This window comes from Meleagris gallopavo, chromosome 8 (genome assembly GCF_905368555.1).
Source record: "Meleagris gallopavo chromosome 8, MGAL_WU_HG_1.1, whole genome shotgun sequence".
NCBI classification, from domain to species: Eukaryota; Metazoa; Chordata; class Aves; order Galliformes; family Phasianidae; genus Meleagris; species Meleagris gallopavo.
This window is the reverse complement of record NC_139411.1, coordinates 9,980,525-10,000,000: the sequence shown is the minus strand read 5'-3', so window position 1 is coordinate 10,000,000 and position 19,476 is coordinate 9,980,525. Positions and strand designations below refer to the sequence as shown.

The following is a 19,476-nucleotide window of genomic DNA, read 5'->3' as shown; positions in this document are numbered from 1 at the left end:
TCTGAAAAAAAAAAAAGGCCTACAAAGAAACCCAGAAAAATTAAGAAGGAAATATTCTGACCTTAGAAACCTTCAGGGGATATAGGAGTGGGAGAAGAGCAGTGCTGAAGTTTGTGAAATTGTTCCATTAACACTTGCTGATTTTGTTTCCGCTCTTAGACCCTTAGAGCGTCTTCACAAATGTAAGCCTCATGACCAAAACAAAACTGTTGATAAAGTAATCGGTATCTTTAACATGATTTGTATAATTTTCTGTTGGCGTAAACTGGAACTAATCTGTTGTCTTCTCCATTGTTGGCATATTATTTCGTAAAACTTAAGATGGGCTTCTGATTACTGCTTAATGTTGCAATATATTGAGCCAAACATTTGCTACTGACAGTCAAATACTCTCTGAGAGAGAAAAAGAGTGCAGGAGAGATAGTCAGAGCTCAAGGGGGAGAGCTATGCCCTTCTAGCAGGACTGTTTCTGCAGCTGTTGTGTACATTAATCCAGAGAGCAGATCTCCCAGCACTAAATATAGCCAGCGGGGTCATTTTACATGACAAAATAAATAAATAAATAGAGAAATAAATAAATAAATAAATAGAAAGTATTTAACTACGGGGGTCATGCTAAATTAGGTTTGATTTTGTTTAAGAAGGAAACCCACGTCAGTTTAAGGCTGAACAGCAGATTGTAAATATTTCAGAGAGTGGAAGGAAAAAAGGCTGAAAGAAGAATACTGTCCCGGCAATGAACTTTTCAGGTCACTATTATCTTCCGTTGACTCTGGAGGAGTCAGACTGGCTCCAAGGGATTTTGAGAACCCCACCAATGCTATTCAAGCCCTTTATAATGCTGCAGAACATTGTTTCTCTTTCACTGTAATACACACGTCCCAGCGTAATTTAAGTCCGTCAGTTTAAAAATGATTTGTTCCCTGTATGTGTCTTATCAGCAATAATTAGCATTTAAAGATACATGCTCATCAAACCCCTCTGCACCTGTGCTGCAAAATCAAAATGTAGACCAATCTAAAGTTGAAGCATTACCTTTTAAAATTCCTCCAGGTGTTGCTGCCCAATGCTGGCAGTTAGTAGCGATGACAGTTATCCACGAGTGTGAGATTAAAGGTAAAGAAGCGAGGGAATACTTCCAGTCCTCAGGAACACAAACAGCTAGGAGTCCATACAGTGAAAGAAGTTAACCTTCGTTGTTATGAGGATGGCTGTAAGAAGCTGGACAACCTGTCACCACCGGAGCAATAGCATTTGTCAGTTCGCAGGTCCCAAGTTATTTTGAGCAGCGTAAACCATGTGCCTGCAGAGCATTCCACCTCATTGGACAGGAGAATATTGAGCACAGGGAATCCACTGCTCCGACAGCACCTATGGGCACCGAGTGCCTTCTCCTCACCCATGAAACAGACCCTACAGATGCTTATGGACGTTTTGCAGATGCATCCGGGAGGCACTTTTGTGGCATCTTGTCATCTGGTTTATGCTTCAGCCTTTTAGGATTATTTATTACTGCTGTTGTCTTTACAATTTGATCAGAACTTGAAGATTATTGTCACTGGGAAACACATTAGTGAGTAACAATATAAAAGTTCTGCAACTCTAAATGCAAACTCAGCAAATGTGATTTAATAGTAGAATATTTCTGACTTCTTCAAGTGTTTAATTTAATAAACACGTAGAACAACTATGCAGAATTCCTTGAGGGTGGCCTGTAACTACAAATCCTAAAAATACTGTTTCTAAACTTGTTATTGAGTGCACAGAAATAAACTCCTGAGGGAAAAGTAATTAAAAAAGACAAATGAAACTTGGCTTTAAATGAAACAGAGATGTGGAAGAACTTCAAAATGTTTTAAGCAGTACAAAGAATATAGTTTACAAAACTGAGCTACCAGTTGAAACCATGAGTGACTAAAACCTGCCACATCCCATGGGAAATGCAGAGCAGTTTTTCTTTTTTACTCATCATCTTAGACAGCAGCAGCAGGAATAACAGAATCTGAAATTTGACATCGTTCAGCTTACAAAAAATGCTGCTTGATTGTTGAAATAATACTAAAAATTCTCATTACAACACTAGTTTTAAAATATTAATAAAATGATGTGCATATATTATGAAGAGTTGAATTATAGCCATTTTGACAACTAGTGATGTAATTAACAGGCTGTCTGACCTTCTCTCATTCTCCCAAGTGAGCGTTACCAAGTGAGCTCTTCTGCCAGAAAAGGGATTCTCCCGTGGTTCTTTGGAGAGGTGTTTTATGAGGTGTAGCAATATGAAAAATCAGAGGTGAAGGCACTTCTCTTCTGAAAATTTTCCTTGGTGCGCTGCAGGTGGTTATCTTTTGTTTCTCTCTTTTTGTAAATACCATTGTTAGAATAGCTTGTGAACATCATCCCCTGATGTGGTTTCTTCAGGGATATGGAAGAATTGCATAGTTGAAGTCAGATCTTCTTTTGGGGATAGGATAGACATTTTATGGGTTCAGTGATGTCTAAGGTAATATTATACCTGGATCAGAGACCTAACGTATTCTTTTATAATGTCTGTAACAGTAGATGTGATCCATAGAGTGCAGACAGGAACTGCATATGGATACAGTACTGCATATTACTGTGGCTTGAACATTAAAGTATCTGTACATGAAACCTACAAAGTCTGTACCTCAAGTTTGGCATACAGTAAATCCATACGGACCTGGGCCGAAACAGAATTATTACAAAATGTGCAGGGAGTCCTGTGGAGCTGTGAGCTGGTGTTTGTGTATGATACACAAAATTAAGCAATTCAAAGTAGCTACTCAATCTGATCAAAAAACAAAACAAAACGAAACAAAAAAACCCACAAAAATATTCCACTTTGAGAGAATTTTATGTAAGGTGCTAGAATTTCAAAAGCATTTAACAATCTGTACAACAAATTAACTACGGGTTATGCAGAAAGTATAGCACTGAGAAACCTTAAAATTGAGTGACTAACAGACTGACCATCTTAACACCAGGCGGTACAAGGGTAAAACTTCCAGGAAGCAGAAGAAATCAGGGCATATGCTAAATGTGCAGGTCACTACAGAGCCATCATCTTCAGAAAGTAACATAAGAAAATTTTGGTTTGCAAATAACAGCATAGAGTCCATGAAAATTCTTCTGTACCTTAGAGACTGCTTTTAGAGGACAGTCAGCTGCGGCCTTTGACTACCGAGTACTAAAAGTCATACTGTGGCACTTGAAGATAACATGACCTCCAGCTCTATGTCGTTCTGTCTTTTGGAGGAAGGGAACATCTGTCTCTCTACCACTGGGTTAGTGTTCTTGAATAAAATATGTGAGCACTACTTCTCACCAGATTGTCTGTCAAAACCCAAAGTATCTTTACAAGCGCAAGGAGTGAGTCTTGAAGTGGAACTTGATATGTAGCTGGCTGACTGTTATTCCACAGTAGGATTATCAGACAGTAATTGTAAACCCTCAGCATTTATCATTATTGGAAAATACTTGATCTTCCAGATATTATGATGGAGTTACTACAATCCTATTAATAGCATGTGCTGAACCATTCATTGAAAAAAAAGATGGGTTACACATTATTCAGCTGAAGACAATTGGTAGATATTCATGTGGACTGCCCCAAAAAAAGAGCTTACACTGTCTTTTGGTAGCCACCTGAAAACATCCCTTAATACCACACATATTGTTTGGTCTGACAGTAAGCCTGCAAATATGGCTGTGACTGGGAAGTACCCCCTGAAACATGGTATGAGAGAATATTAGAGCTTTGGAAAGTAAAAAAGAAAAGCATCTGAAGAAGTCATTGTCCTTTCCAACAGTAACCATTTTTTGAAACAGCTCAGAAAAGCAGCAGGGCTTAGCTTGTTGTTCCAGTGTAACAGAAGCACACAAACACTTCTTTGGGGCGTAACGTTGCAATAATTCCAGGGTCACCATTAAACCCACAGATAAGACAGTATCATCTACCTAGCACATAGTATATATTTGCCAAATTAGTTTGTAATAAGAAATTATCTGCTTCATGCTACCTCAATTTCACAGTTACACATATACAAAGCTTTATTTTGTCTTTAGGGGTTAGTGCTGGAAGTACCACCTGCTGACAGCTGCAGGTTGGCAGTAAGCTTTCGGACATACGTTACTGTACATCCCTGATTAGTTTGATACTTCTCACAGAAGCTAGCGATGAAAAACTGCTGGACAAACTTCAAAGTGACAAACAGATCTCAAAACCACGAGTCACGGAGTGTGCTACAATTACATTTCCTTCTGGAACTGATCAATCACTGTGAGCAACCTCTGCCTACCGCTCCCCTGCATACCCAGAACTGTGCTGGTCCTCACAGCCTGTCCAGTGTTTAAGTTAAATACCTATCATCATCAAGGGCCTGGATATACTCCGGTGTCTTTGCTTACAAGAGTAGTCTGTGACTGCCACATGTGGCCGTGTCTCTGGTAATGACAGCTCATTCTAATATCCTCTCACCTTTGTTCTGTTAATATTTCAGAGGAACATATCAGCGCTCAGTATAGTTATTCTGGGGCTTTAGAAAGTGTGACCAGTGTCTACAGGATAAATAATTTTTATCTTTTATAATCTCTTGGCTTAATTCTTAAACCACTAAGGATCAAAAGGAATCTGCATTATGGTTAAAGATAGAGGTATGTCACAGGTTGTGATTTTGTACTCAGAGTGTTGGCCAATGGGCAAGTGCAGATTGTTGTTGCCACGTCTCCCTCTGCAAGGGACAGGCAAGAGTGCTGAGGCAGATCCAGAGATAGCTGATATAGCCTACACATTCACACTGGCAAAAAACTAACCACAAAAGAAGAAGATGGTGGCTTGGTGCTGCTTCTGCATTGTGAAGAGCAAGTAGACTTCTGTACTATGAGCAACAGTGGGCAATTTCTTTGCTCTAAAAGGACACTTGAGAATGAGACTACATATTATTGTGAAGGGCTGCATTTTCTGTATAACTGGGAGCTGTACAGATAAAAATCCTCCAGTTATGTGTGGAAACCAGGAGCTGATACACAAATGGTAGAAATGACAAATCAGTGTTTGGATTGTCAGCAAAGTCATGGCCCACAGTCTCTCTGAGGCTGACAAAGGTTCACATCTATCGAATTGTTATGAAGAAAAGGTGGTATCATGTATGCCATAAAAACTTCTCACCATGCTCTCATGAGTCCACAGAAGTATGCATTTTAACACTCTGATTCCTGCCACTAAGCTGATAAAGGTGGTATACAAAACAACATCAATTTGCTGTTGATTTAGAGGAACATAATCCAATACTGCCTGTAGATAGAATTTGGGTTTCAAATGCACTTTATTAAAGCTCAGTCTACAAAAGAAAAGACATTCAAAAGAAACTATGATATTATAGTTTTGTTTTCTATTTTCATACATAACAAAATGCTTTGAGAGAAGACCAAAAAACCACATTTAACTCACAAGTTTTATTGTGTATTTTTCTAAGTGAAGCATGGTAAACACTCAATATTTGATACAGCAACAGACTGTGCAGACAATTGCCCATGAACCTGTGACGTTCAATTATACAGAGCAGGAAGACAGTGCTTATACAGCTGTCTTACAAATTAAATGCTTTACCTATTTCTGTTTTTATTCCTATAAAGACTATCTGATAATCTACCTAAATTTTTATAAATGCCTTCATCTCTAGCATGTGAGCTCATGGCAGTTTGATAGTATTTCTCACAATTCCTTTACAGTAAACCAGAAACAATCTACTTTTCCCAACTAGCCACTAATGAGACAACATCGAATTAATTTCAAGAATCCTGTTTTCACAGAGGTTTAAAAATGCATCTTTTTTGGTATAAAAATAATCAAGGGAATGTTGTGGATATGTTTTAGAAGTTAAAAAACAAACAGTATTGAGTGTTTGTGCATGAAGTGTGCTACTACACCATTTGGTGTATATGATAATGGATATAAGATGCTTGTTAAGCACAGAAAGGATGAGGAATTGACATATGAAAGGGCAGTATCTTTTCTTGTGCTATGTGCTTTGTATGTTTTTATGTTTGCCTGGTAATACATTATTATTATTGTGAATTGGTATAGTTTTGCTTAAAAATCAACCACAGCTACTGAAAAAGTACCTAAGGGTACCTAAAGGAAGAAAACTCATAAGTGATTTGCCAGCCTTGTCTCAAACAATATCAGTTGGATATTTCCTATTCACATCATTATGCAGTGCATATCTTAGCATAAACCTGCCAGGTATTGTGTGATTCCAAATCAGATTCTAATTTTAGAAGCGGAGACATCAGAATGATGAAAGAAATGGTAGTTCCTCTCTGCAGAAGGCTCAAATTAACACTGAAACATTCCCTCATCTCTCTCCCTTCAAAATGAGTCCATAAATAAAAAATATTTTGCTTTGATACAGTAGGAATGGTACAGCTGAAAGATGTTATCAGTATTTCCAGAAAATAATAGAGAGAATCTCCAGAACAATAAAGAAAATAATAGAGATAATTCCCAGCAAGAAATAATTTACATTATGGATGATGATTGTAAACTGGGATTTGTAACATACCTTTTTCATTAAAAAAAAAAAGTACTTGTACACAAATTTTAAAAATGTCTCTTTAACTTGGATTCTCTGCCTCAAAAACAAAAGGACTCCAAGTCTATAGTTCAAATAATTTTTTCTTTCTTGTGCGCTGCTGTTCTTTGTACAGTGCTATCTTTTATAATATATAACACAAAAAAATTGAGATAAACGGTTCACATTTTACTATTTCCTGTGTAGTTAATATTTTACTGAGCTCTCCTACATTCTTCCTTTTGTGAGGGAATTTCTATTTTTAAGTCAGAATACCTCAACAACATTCTACAAGCACTTGTGTTCTTTAATTTGAAAGCATTCAAATTTTAATGTGGATTGTTTGTGATTCAAATATAAAGTGCACAAGCTTCATCTGGAAGTGCTCGTGTAGCTGAATAGGCTCTCCTTGAAGTTACCATGATCTGATGCAGGTTTTGGCTCACATCGAACTTCATTCTGGACCAGGATCATCGCTACCAGAGAAAATGATCTGTAGAGCACACAGCAAGTACTGATACATAGAGGCTGCCAGTCACCCAAAGAATCAAAAGTTTGATAAAACCTGTTATATGAGACTGCTTTCAAAAAACAGAGGAAAAATAAAAAACAAATGAAAAAAAAACAGAAAAAAAAAAAGGAAATAATACTGATGAGGACTCTTATCTACAAAATCCAGTGACTTAGGGGAGACTATGCCTAGTAATCATTAGAAAAACAGATCAGAAGTGGTGGATTAAAATTTTAAATCCAAAAACTTAATTTAATTGCTGAAAAAAAATATCAAGGGGGTATGCTGTTCAATTCATGACTTTCTTTGGGCAAGCAAAACATGAGGAAGCTTGATTTGACATAGATGCCAAAAAAAACCAGCTTGACTGAAAGGTGTGAGATTTATAGGTGTTGTGATACTCCCAGCATCTTCAGAGACTACAGGATCTATTCTGACACTTTAAGGATTCACTGTCCTGATTGCAAGGTATGTCTAGTCCAAAACAAACCAGAGAAAGGTATCTGACAATAGCTGTCTGGTGTCTTCAGCTAACTTGGGGCACTGATGTGCTTTGCAAGATTTGCATTCCTTCTGTGACTCTCTCCTAGCTCAAATCTGGTGCAGGTACAGATTTGCCAGATCTTGTGTAGCTGACACAACAATGGTCTGGACTTGTCTTCTTCAGATTATATGTAAGAGAAGGCACTAAGCCAAACACTGCTTTCACTTTTGCTGTTCTTTTCAAACTTTTGTCTCCCCTTTTTGCAGCTCATCTAATCTGATCCTCAGATAAAACACGTTTAGACACTAGCAGCTAGAGATCTATCCATTTTCATTAGCTTCTTTACCTTCATCCAGAACATAAATATCCAAAAATCCGAATAAGGTTGTTTATAGCCATGTTAAATACCAACTGAACCGACTGTCACTAGAACTGATAAAAATAATGGAGATATTTTGTTATCTGAGTCTGAAGGAAAAAGAAACATGGGATGGTTAACTAAAGTGAAGGATGTATTGTAAACTTCATATTTTGAGTATTTGAGCTTTTTCTCCTTTTGTACTGTGAATAATTTTAAATAATTTCCATTGCAGCTATTTCTATGGTTGAAATTAAGCAGACATGACATCTGCAGTGTCTGCCTTTGTTAACTGTGTAATGTGTCTGGTGAAGGGTCAAACACATGAATGCCTTTTGACTTTGGGTTAAGATTAGCACCACAATGCATTATGGACTGTATTTTTAAAACTGGATTAAGAGTCAGTCTACTGAGGTGTATTTGTAACCACATTGCCAATAATGCATTTGTCTAACAACAGTTTACAGTGCAGTCTTTATTCTTATCACTTCAATGGCGTAGCACAGAATTTCATCCAGGCCTCTGACAAATAAATTCCAAAATCCTTAAAGAACTGAGAGGCTTCACTAAGAAACTACAAATGCTTCTAACAAAAAAGAGCCAAGTAAGTGTTGCCATTATTTATGGAAGCCTATTAGTGTGAGTTGCATGGTAATAAGAAACAAACACTCAGTCTTTTGCCTTCTGTCTGCACCTGTAATTCATATACAATTTATATAAAATACAAGTATCTTCCATGTCTTTTTTTCTAACTAGATAGAATGGCTTTCTGATGTATTTCTTTGTTTTATGTTAGAGGCCCTGAGGCCTAAAGCACATTATCTACAGAAAGGACAGGTAGGAAGCAGAGGCAGTTCAGCCTAATGGTAGTGCAGATCAAGACCTTCAGAATATTAGAGGAACTCAAACCAGAATTAATGTCTGGTTTTGGCACCTGTTACAGACAACAGACTTGTAGAGAAAATCAGCTCTAGGCAAATGCTTAACAGGATAAAACATTCAGTAACTTGGTACCCTAGCTAAAGGCTCATTGCCAAAAGAGAATAAGGAGAGGGCACTCGAGATGGTCTACATCTTAAAAAATAATTTCCAGACATGCCTTGCTTCCCAAGCATACACAGATGAAAGTTTCAATGGTTTATCAGCAATGCTTATGGCAGTTTATGGCAGGTAGGTAGGCCAGAGTTGATCAATTTGGAGGACAGCACCATGACTGACCAGTGATGTGGCTAGAGGAACTAACTAAATCAGAGAGCTTGGTAAGCATAAATCAGATAGCAGGAAAACTTTTATTTATTTATTTATTTACGAGAGTTTGCTAAAATATTACTGATACAAACTCAATGGAAAGACTTTGTATGTTGGATTAGAATGATGTGACAGAATGAATTGTCAAATAGTCCTGTCTAAAATCCTACAGCTGGGGGGAGATACCATATCCACACTTCACATGGAAGCTATGATCTAGACACACGGTGGCAGCAAAAAAGTATGGCAGTAGTGGTGAGTGGGGTTAGGGGCATGGTATTGCCTTGCTGTAGCTAGTGGGATGAATGCTATTACTTGATTCCTTTGTATAGCATTCAAAAGCAGTGACGCTGCCCCGCTGTCTGACTGTATGGACAAGGGAAAGAAACAACTTCTGTAGAAGTTTTAAGGCATCTAAATTTTCCATCTTCCTATTAAAGCAGCTTCATTTTTTAATGAAAACATATCTAGGTTAGAATTCTCAAGTTCTGAATCTCATTGGGTGACTGCTAGCAGAAATAGTTAATATTTTACCAGCACTCTGAAGTGTCACCTTATTATACTCACTTGAGATCAATTTACCTGCCCCTCCCAGTTACTCTGGCACTCTTGCCCCTTATGCTGCCTCATCTGTCTGGAACTCCTTTTCCCCAGGCCACTGAGTCATCTTCCCACTTTAAATGTTGCTTTCTTCATTGTAATTTTAAACTCACTGCCATTATAAGATAATCTGTGAACATTTATATGAAGATGCATTGCAAAAATTACATCTACAGATGCTAGTGAAACTTCAAAATTTTTTTTCTTAGGATTCAGTATTACTGACAGAATTAATTTTAAAAACTTTTTTTTTTTTTTTTGGCAAATCACAAATGAACTTTCAGAATGGGTAGATGTGAGAATTCAAGTCATTTGATAGTATCAGCATATTGAACACCAGCAGTATCTGAATCACTCTGTCTAGGTAAAGAACGAGTGATACTCAGGTAATGTAAGTTCACTTACCAAAGTAAGGATTGTGATCCAGAAAATTACTAAAGTAAAACAACAGCATGAGGTGCTGACCATTCTGTCCATACTGACTGGCTGTGAAAATTGTTTCCTGTGCCAACTGTGATCTTTTCATAAGACACTGTCTTAAGAGCAATACAAAGCATGAGAAAAAGAGCAAGAGAGAAAAAAATACCTTTCCTATTTCTTGTGCTAGTCTCTAGAACTGTCTAGTCTCTGAACAGTCAAAATATCAATTTATTCAGTAGAAGGAGTCAAAGGACATATCACCTGTGTTAGTCTGATAAACCATGTGTATTACAAGCCTAGTTTTGGCCAACTGGTACCATAGTAATGCCATGTGCTATCACACAGGTTATAAAAAGGAATTTTCTCTCTGTCTATCATGGATTTGAATATGCTTTCTTAAGAAATGTCTTACTTCCTTTTGTTTTAGAAAAGATAGAATATTGGAAAACTCCAAACTGACACTGAGAAAGAAAATGCAAATATTATGGTGAGTGCTTTTCATTTAATCTAATTAGTAAAAGCCTTTTAAAGCACAAAAAAATATTTTATGGTATGCTTAATTAATGGTGTGGGACTGTGGAAACTTGATGTTTGAACAAAGTTTTAGACAAAGTTCTCTTAAGTATGTGCTTAATGTTAAATCAGGAAAACATAGATTTTGTGAAGAAATATTTACTAGTTTGCAAATTCAAAGGCAGGATATGAAGACAAAGCCTACGTTGTAATAAAATAGTTTAAAACATATCCTTCCAATTTTCTTACACATTTATTGAAAAGCTAAAGGATCTGCTGGTACCATATTGTCATGGACAGAATTTGTGAGAAGTACATTCAAGTTTTTTGACTTCTTTGCACAGAAGGAATATAAACATGTATATTTCTCATACTTGAAACTTCAGTTTAAAATATGTAAATGTAAAATTTTGTCAAACGGCTTGTGGTGTTAGAAAATATTGGGAAATGTAATGTAAAAACAGTATCTGTTTTATTGTTACTGGGGCAAATAGTGAGTTCTGTATCCAGCTAAAATCAGCTGTCATACTAATGGCACACAGGAACAAATGTAAAAGAATTTTACATTTGCTTTCAGAATTTTATTTATTCCTATTAAATATTCCAAACTAAACCATCAGTTTGCCCTGAAAATGAGCAGATACTGCAATCTTGAACAATAGGTTTTTGCTGTTATAACTCACTGGAAATTATGATTAGTTGTAGTGCTCATAAATAAAATGCTTCTAGGTTCATGTCTATTATAATTCTGCAGGGATGCCAGTAGGGATTATTAGAGTTATAAACAAACTATTTTAATGCTTATGGTTATTATAAACTGAGAAGATAACCCAACCAGATTTATAATGGCGAGGAGCTATTTAGAGGCTCAAGCTTGAATAAGAGTCCAGGAAAAATATAAAGATCATATGTCATTTATTTCTTAGGAAAAGTGGTATCTGTATACCATTTATTACAAAACAACCACTTATCTACCAGGCCAAAAAAGCATTAAGTTAATTAAGGAAAAAAGAAAAAGAAGAATTTAATTTGTAAATTTATATTGTTTGTTGAAGAATGTTTACCCGGCTGAAATTGCTGCAAGCTTATCAACATGCAGTATTCTTTGTGCTGAATTGCTTGTATTTGCAAAAGTTTTGTCACACTGATCACAATATTTTGTACATGTTTGCAAACTAAAATATTTACAAGTCTAGAAGCTAAAAACTTCACAAATTTACAAGATAAAAAATGTTGTGGAAGTGTTTTGTGATGAAATTGGAGTTTCACGCTGGCAGTTCTGTATGGTGGTGGATGTCTCCACTGGGTCATGGGGCGTACAGAAACTGCTGTGTCTCAGTTGGATGGTGTGGAACTGCTGTGCTTTTTCCTAAGGGAGTCTCAGGAACAATCTCTCTTGAATCTCCAGAGATCCAAGCCCTAGGAGTACTCTCAGATTGATATCTATGTGATTTTAAGGGTCATTTTGCTGTTCCAGAGCCCTGCCTAGAAGATACAGAAATAGCTGTGTATCATTCTTTTATGGAAATAAGTAAATATGTCTGTGTTAAGTGGGGACTATCCAGTACCCCTCAACTAATCCTTTCTCTTTGGGATCAATGATCGTAATTAGTGGTGCCCTAGTGGCTTGCTGACATTAATGACAAGAAAGCCTTCGTCAATCAGACAAGGGTGATGAGTCACTGATACCACCCTCCTTATCCAAGAAAAAAATGCCAGCTAAATGCAATGGAGGTTTGGCACAGGTGACTGCTCTACTATTTCTGCTTGAAAATGATATATAGTTGCTTTGGCCTCCTCTTACAAGCTTGAAGTTTTAAACTGAAGCCATTTTTCCTGTGCTGGCAGACCAAATAAACAAAGGAACAGTCTTCTAAACACATTATCCCACGATTTTCTGGAGATAAGTCTCTAAATCGCTCATTAAAAAATCAACAGCAAAATTGTCAGCATCTTGCACAACTCCAGTGTTGTTAAATAGAAATTGTCTCTGGCAATTTTCCTTTTCTAAATGGTAGCTTGTTAATTATTGGGATGCAAAATCTCTAGGAACATGAGCAGCCATTAAATTTTTCTGCATGCGAATTGTGCACTGGGAAGCAGCATTTTTTCACATAGTTAGAAGGATTTGATTGCTGATCTTGTGCAGCTTACTGTGCTTCTCTCCCCAAAATCATATTAACATTTTTGGAGTTCTTCTATTTCCAATGCTAATATTGAGACTTATATTGTAGGAAATTCAGAGTTATGTTCTTCCAAGCGCTCCAGTCTCTGACTGCTCACATATAATTTCTCTGGAGGCCCTTAATAACCTATACAAGAAAAATTTAATTTTCCACCTATCCAAGAGTCTTAATCCACGATAAATATTTAATCCATTTTTGAACAGAGATCTCCTATACTGAAGTTGATACCAATAGCACAGTCCATGCTGTACCAAATATCGTTTGCTATCTACACCAAAATAGATCTTAAAGTATCGTGTCCCTCTGGGTTTCAGTAATACCTGTGAAATCATTAGTCTCATCCCGAATTAAATTATGAAAGCTGCAAACAGTACTATCTAACTATCTTTACCAAACAGAAATATATCTATCAGAAAACAGTCCCATATTTGTGAGAGAGATCTACCAGCAGAAGTATTTCTGGTCACATTTTATGTCTCACAGTCAATTATTTCATTCCTGTCTAGTCTTCCACAGTGTCCTACCATAGAAATAGAGAAAAAAGCAGGTCCTGACACTCATGTAGTCTCAGAGCCACGCAGACTATTGCACAGAACTGGTGGCTGAGTCCTCTGCTTCCCAGGGAATCACGCTGTCTTTCTTCTCTCCCTGCAATCAGCCCTAACATCCATTAGTTATTTTGCCTATTGTGCCCTCTGGTATTCAAATGTTTCCTTACAGTTTCTTTTTGCCCCTCATCTGCAAATTTCATGTTGTTCTGGAACCTTTTCCTTTACTCTCATACCCAAACACATCCATGCCCATCTTCCCTTACTCTCATACCCAAACACATCCATGCCCATCCTCCCACTGCCTTATAATTTATTTCTCTCAAAGCTTACTCTGCAAAGCCCAAGAAATGGGGTGGAAAGAGAGCTGAATGTCTGGAAACTATCGGTCTGGCTCAGCAGAGAGGGGGGGCTTTATCATGATATTTCTGGATCCCATACAGTACTATTTTTTCCTTCTATTCTCAGTTCTATTCCATGAACAAGAAGCTTAATTCTGTGAATTACATGCCAGTTCTGCCCCCCTGCCCTTCCCCCGCAAAGGAAAATAGATCATCGCTGTTGTTTTCACCACTAATTTTCATCCCTACTGTTTCCCAAGCCCACTGAGAGAATAGATCCCCCCACCATTTGCACAATCACTTTTCTTCTTTCACAGTAAGGTCACCCTGTGCTTAGGACAAGGAATTACACTAAACAGTCCAAGATGGAAATTTGCAAAGAAGCCAAGAATGCTCACCATGAAGTGGTGGGACCTGTCTGTGCATGAGTCAGTTCTGGTCCTCTCCTGTGCCTCTTTGTTCTCCTCAGTGCAGCCTGCTACCTTTCTGCTTGCTCTTTACCAAATAGTAAGACGGCTAATTTTAGGGTGCTTCATCATCCTGCCATGCAAAGACACAGTGTCATGTCAGAATCAGCTACCACTTGGAGCTGCTATTTTGTAAGCTGAGGTTCAGTGTGTCCTCAAATTGGTGTCTGCAGGGCTGAACTGGCTCAAATATTATCTTGTATTTCTGGAGGAGTTCACCTTAAAAATCAAAGTTCAGTATTCCAGCCTGACCAAAAGCTCAGTTTAATGACATGGGAATTGGTGTGTCAGCATCCAACTTAAACAAACAAACATAAAAACAAACAAAAGACAACATGGAAATTTCCTGGTGTTCATTCAGCTCCTAGCCTGCTGTTCTATTGTTGTTATACACTAGAAAATGTAATGTAATAGTGCAAAATAGCTCAGCAATAGGAGGAGAATGTGTCGCATGCAGGAGGGACTGCACTCCTAACCCCCTCTGTGTGGGATACTTGAAAATATTCAGCATCTTTAGCCCCAGCCTGCAGATGACCTGGCACTTCTGTGGCTTTTGCCACACTGCCAAGGAAACTGGGTAGTTGCTCTGAGTCCCAGCTGTTCTTTGTGTGGGCTTGGGGATATTGGATCTGCTCAGAAGTTTGTGAGCACAAGAACTGCATACCTCATGCAAAGGTCAGGTTCCCTTTGGTGTGGTCTTCCTGTCCAGCATCCATGGTTGTCCTTCACTGCTTTTCCATTTTCTGTACATCTGTCATCCTATGAGTAGCGTTATTTTAGCTATATTTTGTGGCCTGGAGGCATGAAGGGTAATGTAGTCTTTTGTTCTTATCTACTTGGAGGTGTGACTCCTCTGCTTCTCATTAACAGCTCCCTTAATTACATGCCTCAGGTTAGACAAAGAGCTTGCAATCTTTTGGATTTAGCATCTATGTAGTGACTTAACATTCACAAATGTGTCAGAAAATTCATTTTTTTTCACCATTTTGCCATCAGTTACCAAATAATTGGTCTTAGTGATAAGCACATTTACATATGAGCTAGCAAGAATCATTACAATGTGCAGGGTGGGCAGGCAGAGAGCTACCATGTGCTCAGCTGTAAAGCAGCAGAGCATAGGCACATTCATTAACTCACTCATCCAGTATTGACATTGTGAAAAATGTGAGGATAACACAGAAAAACTGAAATCACATAAAAAGGTTTGTCACTGCCTTGTTTGTAATACCATTTGCATTCTAAAAACTTTCCTTTGTCTTAATCAAGAACATACCACTAAACAAAGGCTTATCGCAAAGATTAGCAATTTTTCACTGCAAAAAGCTGACACCTCTAATTTCATGTTGTCAGCTGCTCGGGACACATGTTTCTATTTTCTGTTGTCTGTGACATATCAGAGTATTAAAAAAAAGGGGGAGGGGATTTGAAGTGAGGAATTAATGTTTAAAAAGTATGTACTGACTGCTGCTGGGAGAAAATGGAGACAGAGGGAAGAGGATTCACCCCTGTATTTGCCATTCAGAGAATTTTACTCCATAACACAGTAGCATCAGAAATATGTGTATTAGCTGAATATTTTTCAGTATTAGAGCACAAAGTATGCTCTGCTGGATGCATACTGACATGAATACCGAATGCATACCGAATGTACTAACAATAAGGATAGTTAGCATTTTGTATGATTTTTTTTCACTTTTGTGTTGTCTAAATAGGCGTTTAACTGGAATACAAATTAAAAAACCAATTGTGCTGACAGCAATCAGCAGGCAGTAACCAAGCATTACTATTTTAATAATGGCAAAGAGTTTCCTACTCATTATGACCATCAATAAGACTGCAACTGTCATAGCTAGCCCTCTATGATGAAGCATTCGTAAGAACTAAATCACTTTCCTGAAGTCAGCTTTTGTATTTACGTTTCTTGTATTCACTGGCTTTTGCATCACTGCAAAATACTGTTTTTTACAAGTACTGGAAAGGATATTGAGAACAGTGAGATGCAAGCATGGTCATCCACGGGAGCATGTGGTTCTCTTGGCTGCTGCTGCAGAACCACAGTGTGGCCATTTGGTGGATGCTGAACTGGTTGTACTGAGTGCAGGGGGTCCAAACAGTGATGTGGCACTCCCTTTTCCCCAGAAATCTTTAGTCCCACAGAGGAAGGAACTTTCTCAAGGCACTAAGATAGGAAGGATGAGGGTCATCTGACAGAGAAGTTCTCAAGCTAAGTAGTAAGTGGAGTCAAAATACATTTTACTTTAGTTCAAGGCACACTTTATTTACTTATTTTGCGGTAATGTAAAACTAAAGTAATTCTTTTTAAAAAAATAGCTATGTCTATTACGCAAGGGAGGTGATATTTGTTGGATAACATTCTACGCTATTTCATGCTTTATATGTTTCTAATTTGTAAGGCCAGTTAAAAAAATTACTTTCCTATGTAAAAACTGCACAGGGAATATTACTGTTATCTTCAAGCACATGGACATATCCCCACATGCTGGCCAGAGGGCACACTGCACAATGACTGCTAACATTTAAATTCTACTCCGCAGTGCGATTACTCAGTTACTGTCCTGCTGGTCTCTACATAAAAGAAAAAGAAGCGTAGAAGGCAATGAATAAAATGTCATCCTCTACTTGGTATGTATGGCAGCCACCGCTAACTTTCCATTTCTGTATGCAAAACGAATAGAGGCAAATCACTTGCATCTCTCCTTCAAGCAATACACCTGTGTATTTGCCACGCTGCAAAGTGCCGCATCACTCGGCTGCGTAGCTGACATTCCTATCTTGTTTACAGTTCTGTAAGAACAGAACTGTTCTGCTTTGGATCTTCAGCGACACAATTACAGCCACAAGTCCTCAGCACTCCTACGGAGCCTCGCCTGTTCAGATATACAAAGGGATACGTAACGGCTGGGCCAAGATATCCCATTCGCTTACGTTTTTAAGAATACTCTGTGTTAGAGGGCAAAGCGACGCCAAGCCCGTCGCCTTCCCGACCCATCCCTCGGGAAATCCCCCGCCTCGCCCCGCTAACTTCGCGTCCTGCGTGCAGGGCTGAGCCGCGGCGCGGGCCGCAGGGACGCGGCTCTGCTTCCATTCCCCACCCCATTGCACGAGCCGCAGCGAGCCGTCCTCCCGACGAAAGCAAATTCTCGGAGAAAAACAGGCTAAGCAAGCCGTCTCCTGTGTAATTGGCATTTTGTTGCTTCATTGGAGATACGCGCTCAGCGCAAACGAGTGCTTTAACGTGACGGCGAGAGGAGCTCGGAAACCGAAAGCGCAACTCAAGACAACCGCGTTCGTTTCTACTTGTGAAACGCAGCTTCCGTAACAGAGCGCAGGGACTGGAGGCACGTTTCGGATGTTAGGAACCAAGCACGCCGAACCCGCGCTCTCCGCTCCTCGCCGGGACCCCCGCGGGAAGCACCGCTCTACGGCGCCAACGGGGGCGTGCCGCCCCACCCTCACTGTATCGCTCGTCTCTCTACACGGCTTCCCGCCCTCAGGAAGCGGACGGAACCTCGCCGCAAACTTCTCACTCGTACTCCTCGCGGCCGCACGCGCCCCGCCCTTCTCGGCGGCGGCACCGCAGCAACGCGACGCCGGGCGCGGCCGTTAAACGCCCCTTCGCGCGGCGGCCCGGTGACGTCACGCAGCGCTGCCGCCCCCGAGCGCGCGGCCGGGGGGAGGGGGGTGGTAGAGCGGACGCGCCGCGGCCCCGCCCGCGGATCTCGCGCCTGCGCGGCGGCGCCGGTCGGGCCCTGTCAGCGCGCCGCGCCGGGGCCGTTCACGCCCTCGCGGTGGTCGGTGAGAGCTCGAGGCGGTCTGGCCGGGAGCTGCGGAGCGCGGCCTCGCGAAGAACGGGGAGCCGGAGTTCGGAGCCCCTGTCCGGCCGTCGGTGAGTTCCGTCGCGTCGTGGCGTGCGCTGCCGGGCCGCCGCTCCGAGGAGCCGCCCTTCGGCCGCGGGGAAAGCAGCCGGGACCGCGCGACGGGGCCGGTGGGTGTGAGGCGGCTGTGGGGCCGGGACAGGGCGGGGCGGCTGTGTGGCGCCGGGGGGCCGCCCGAGGAGCCGGGCGCGGCCCCGCTGCAGCGGGCGGAGGCCCCGGTGTGCCGCCGCCGCCGCCTCTCCCGCGGCGGGATCGCTCTCGGAGGGCCGCTGCGGGGCGGGCTGCTGCGCCGTGCTCCGGAGCGGAGCCGTTAGGGCCGTTTCCCGTTAGGGCAGCCGGGCGGGGCGGCGGGAGAACGGCGGTGCCCGCGTCGGGCGGAGCTGCGTGGGGCGCCCGAGCGCGCGGGAAGCGTCCAGACCCTTCTGTGCCCCGCTGCCAGCGGGAAACGAGCCGTGCCTTACACTCGCCGTCTGTTCGGTGGCGGCGTGTGACGGGCCTTGACGTCACGCGTAGTAGAACCCTGCGGCTGACAGCGCGAGCGGTGCCCGCGGCCAGGGAAGCAGCGCTGCCGGGAGTGAGGTTAAAGTACAGCGCCGGTTTGGTTCTAGCCCTAACAGTAAACGAATGAGTCGTCTGTGGAAGTATGTAGCTGCTTGAATAGAGGGCAGGAATTTCATTTCTTCCCGGCTGGAGGTATATCTTGCCGTGGGAGCCTTGAAGCACTACAGCCGTACATCTTTTCCTCACTTGTGTTGCAGGTTGAAGCTCGTGCTGCAGTCGCTCTTACGGACATGTGAAAGTTGCAGTTGTATGGCTGTATCTGAACTGAAGACTTCTCCCATTTGATGTCCCCTTCTGAACGTGGTAGGATATAGCTAGGGAAATATTTGATCATGCGTCATCTCCTGAGATAGGTAAACAGAGCACAATGTATTTTAAGCTGTTTGGTTGGGTTTTGTTTGCGTGTTTGTTTTTGTTTTTGCGAGATCATAACAAGAGGCATTTTGCTTACTGTGTGTTGACTTTTGCAAAGAAAAATAGTTCACCCTAGTTCACCAATAGTTATGCTGCCAGCAGATGTGCCGTTGGTTTACGTAACACTCTGGTGCTAGCTGATATCTGGCTTTTCTGAGCGGGTTTACACTGAAGCAATATATACGTAACCCTGCAGAATGCATGATTGAATGCATTGGTTGTGCGTTGTATTCCTCGTCGTGCTGTTGGTACTGTTTTCCCACTGTTGATGAAAACTTGAAGTGATTTTACACTGTGTTGCACTGATTCCTGAACTGCTCTGAAAACGGGGGGAAA

General features: G+C 40.7%; 2 protein-coding genes across 8 annotated transcripts in view; one reads left to right on the top strand and one right to left on the bottom strand.

The window, feature by feature from the left end:
• Positions 1-14,326, bottom strand: part of MYPN (myopalladin) — a 71,064-nt gene extending 56,738 nt beyond the window's left edge. The window contains exons 1-2 of one of the 3 annotated variants that reach the window (XM_085229106.1): positions 14,201-14,219; positions 1,036-1,161 (exon numbers count right to left, since the gene is read on the bottom strand). The gene's annotated coding sequence lies outside the window, so the exon portion shown is untranslated. Of the gene's footprint in view, positions 1-1,035; positions 1,554-14,200 lie in introns of those variants that run through there. The other 2 variants (XM_010714270.4, XM_010714268.4) reach the window with 2 other exon arrangements.
• A 3,710-nt stretch (positions 14,327-18,036) lies between these two features.
• The window catches only part of HERC4 (HECT and RLD domain containing E3 ubiquitin protein ligase 4), a 31,622-nt gene continuing 30,182 nt past the window's right edge, over positions 18,037-19,476 (top strand). For 2 of the 5 annotated variants that reach the window (XM_085229113.1, XM_085229108.1), the window contains exons 1-2: positions 18,037-18,176; positions 18,924-19,029. The gene's annotated coding sequence lies outside the window, so the exon portion shown is untranslated. Of the gene's footprint in view, positions 18,276-18,923; positions 19,080-19,476 lie in introns of all 5 variants that reach the window. The other 3 variants (XM_085229109.1, XM_085229111.1, XM_085229112.1) reach the window with 3 other exon arrangements.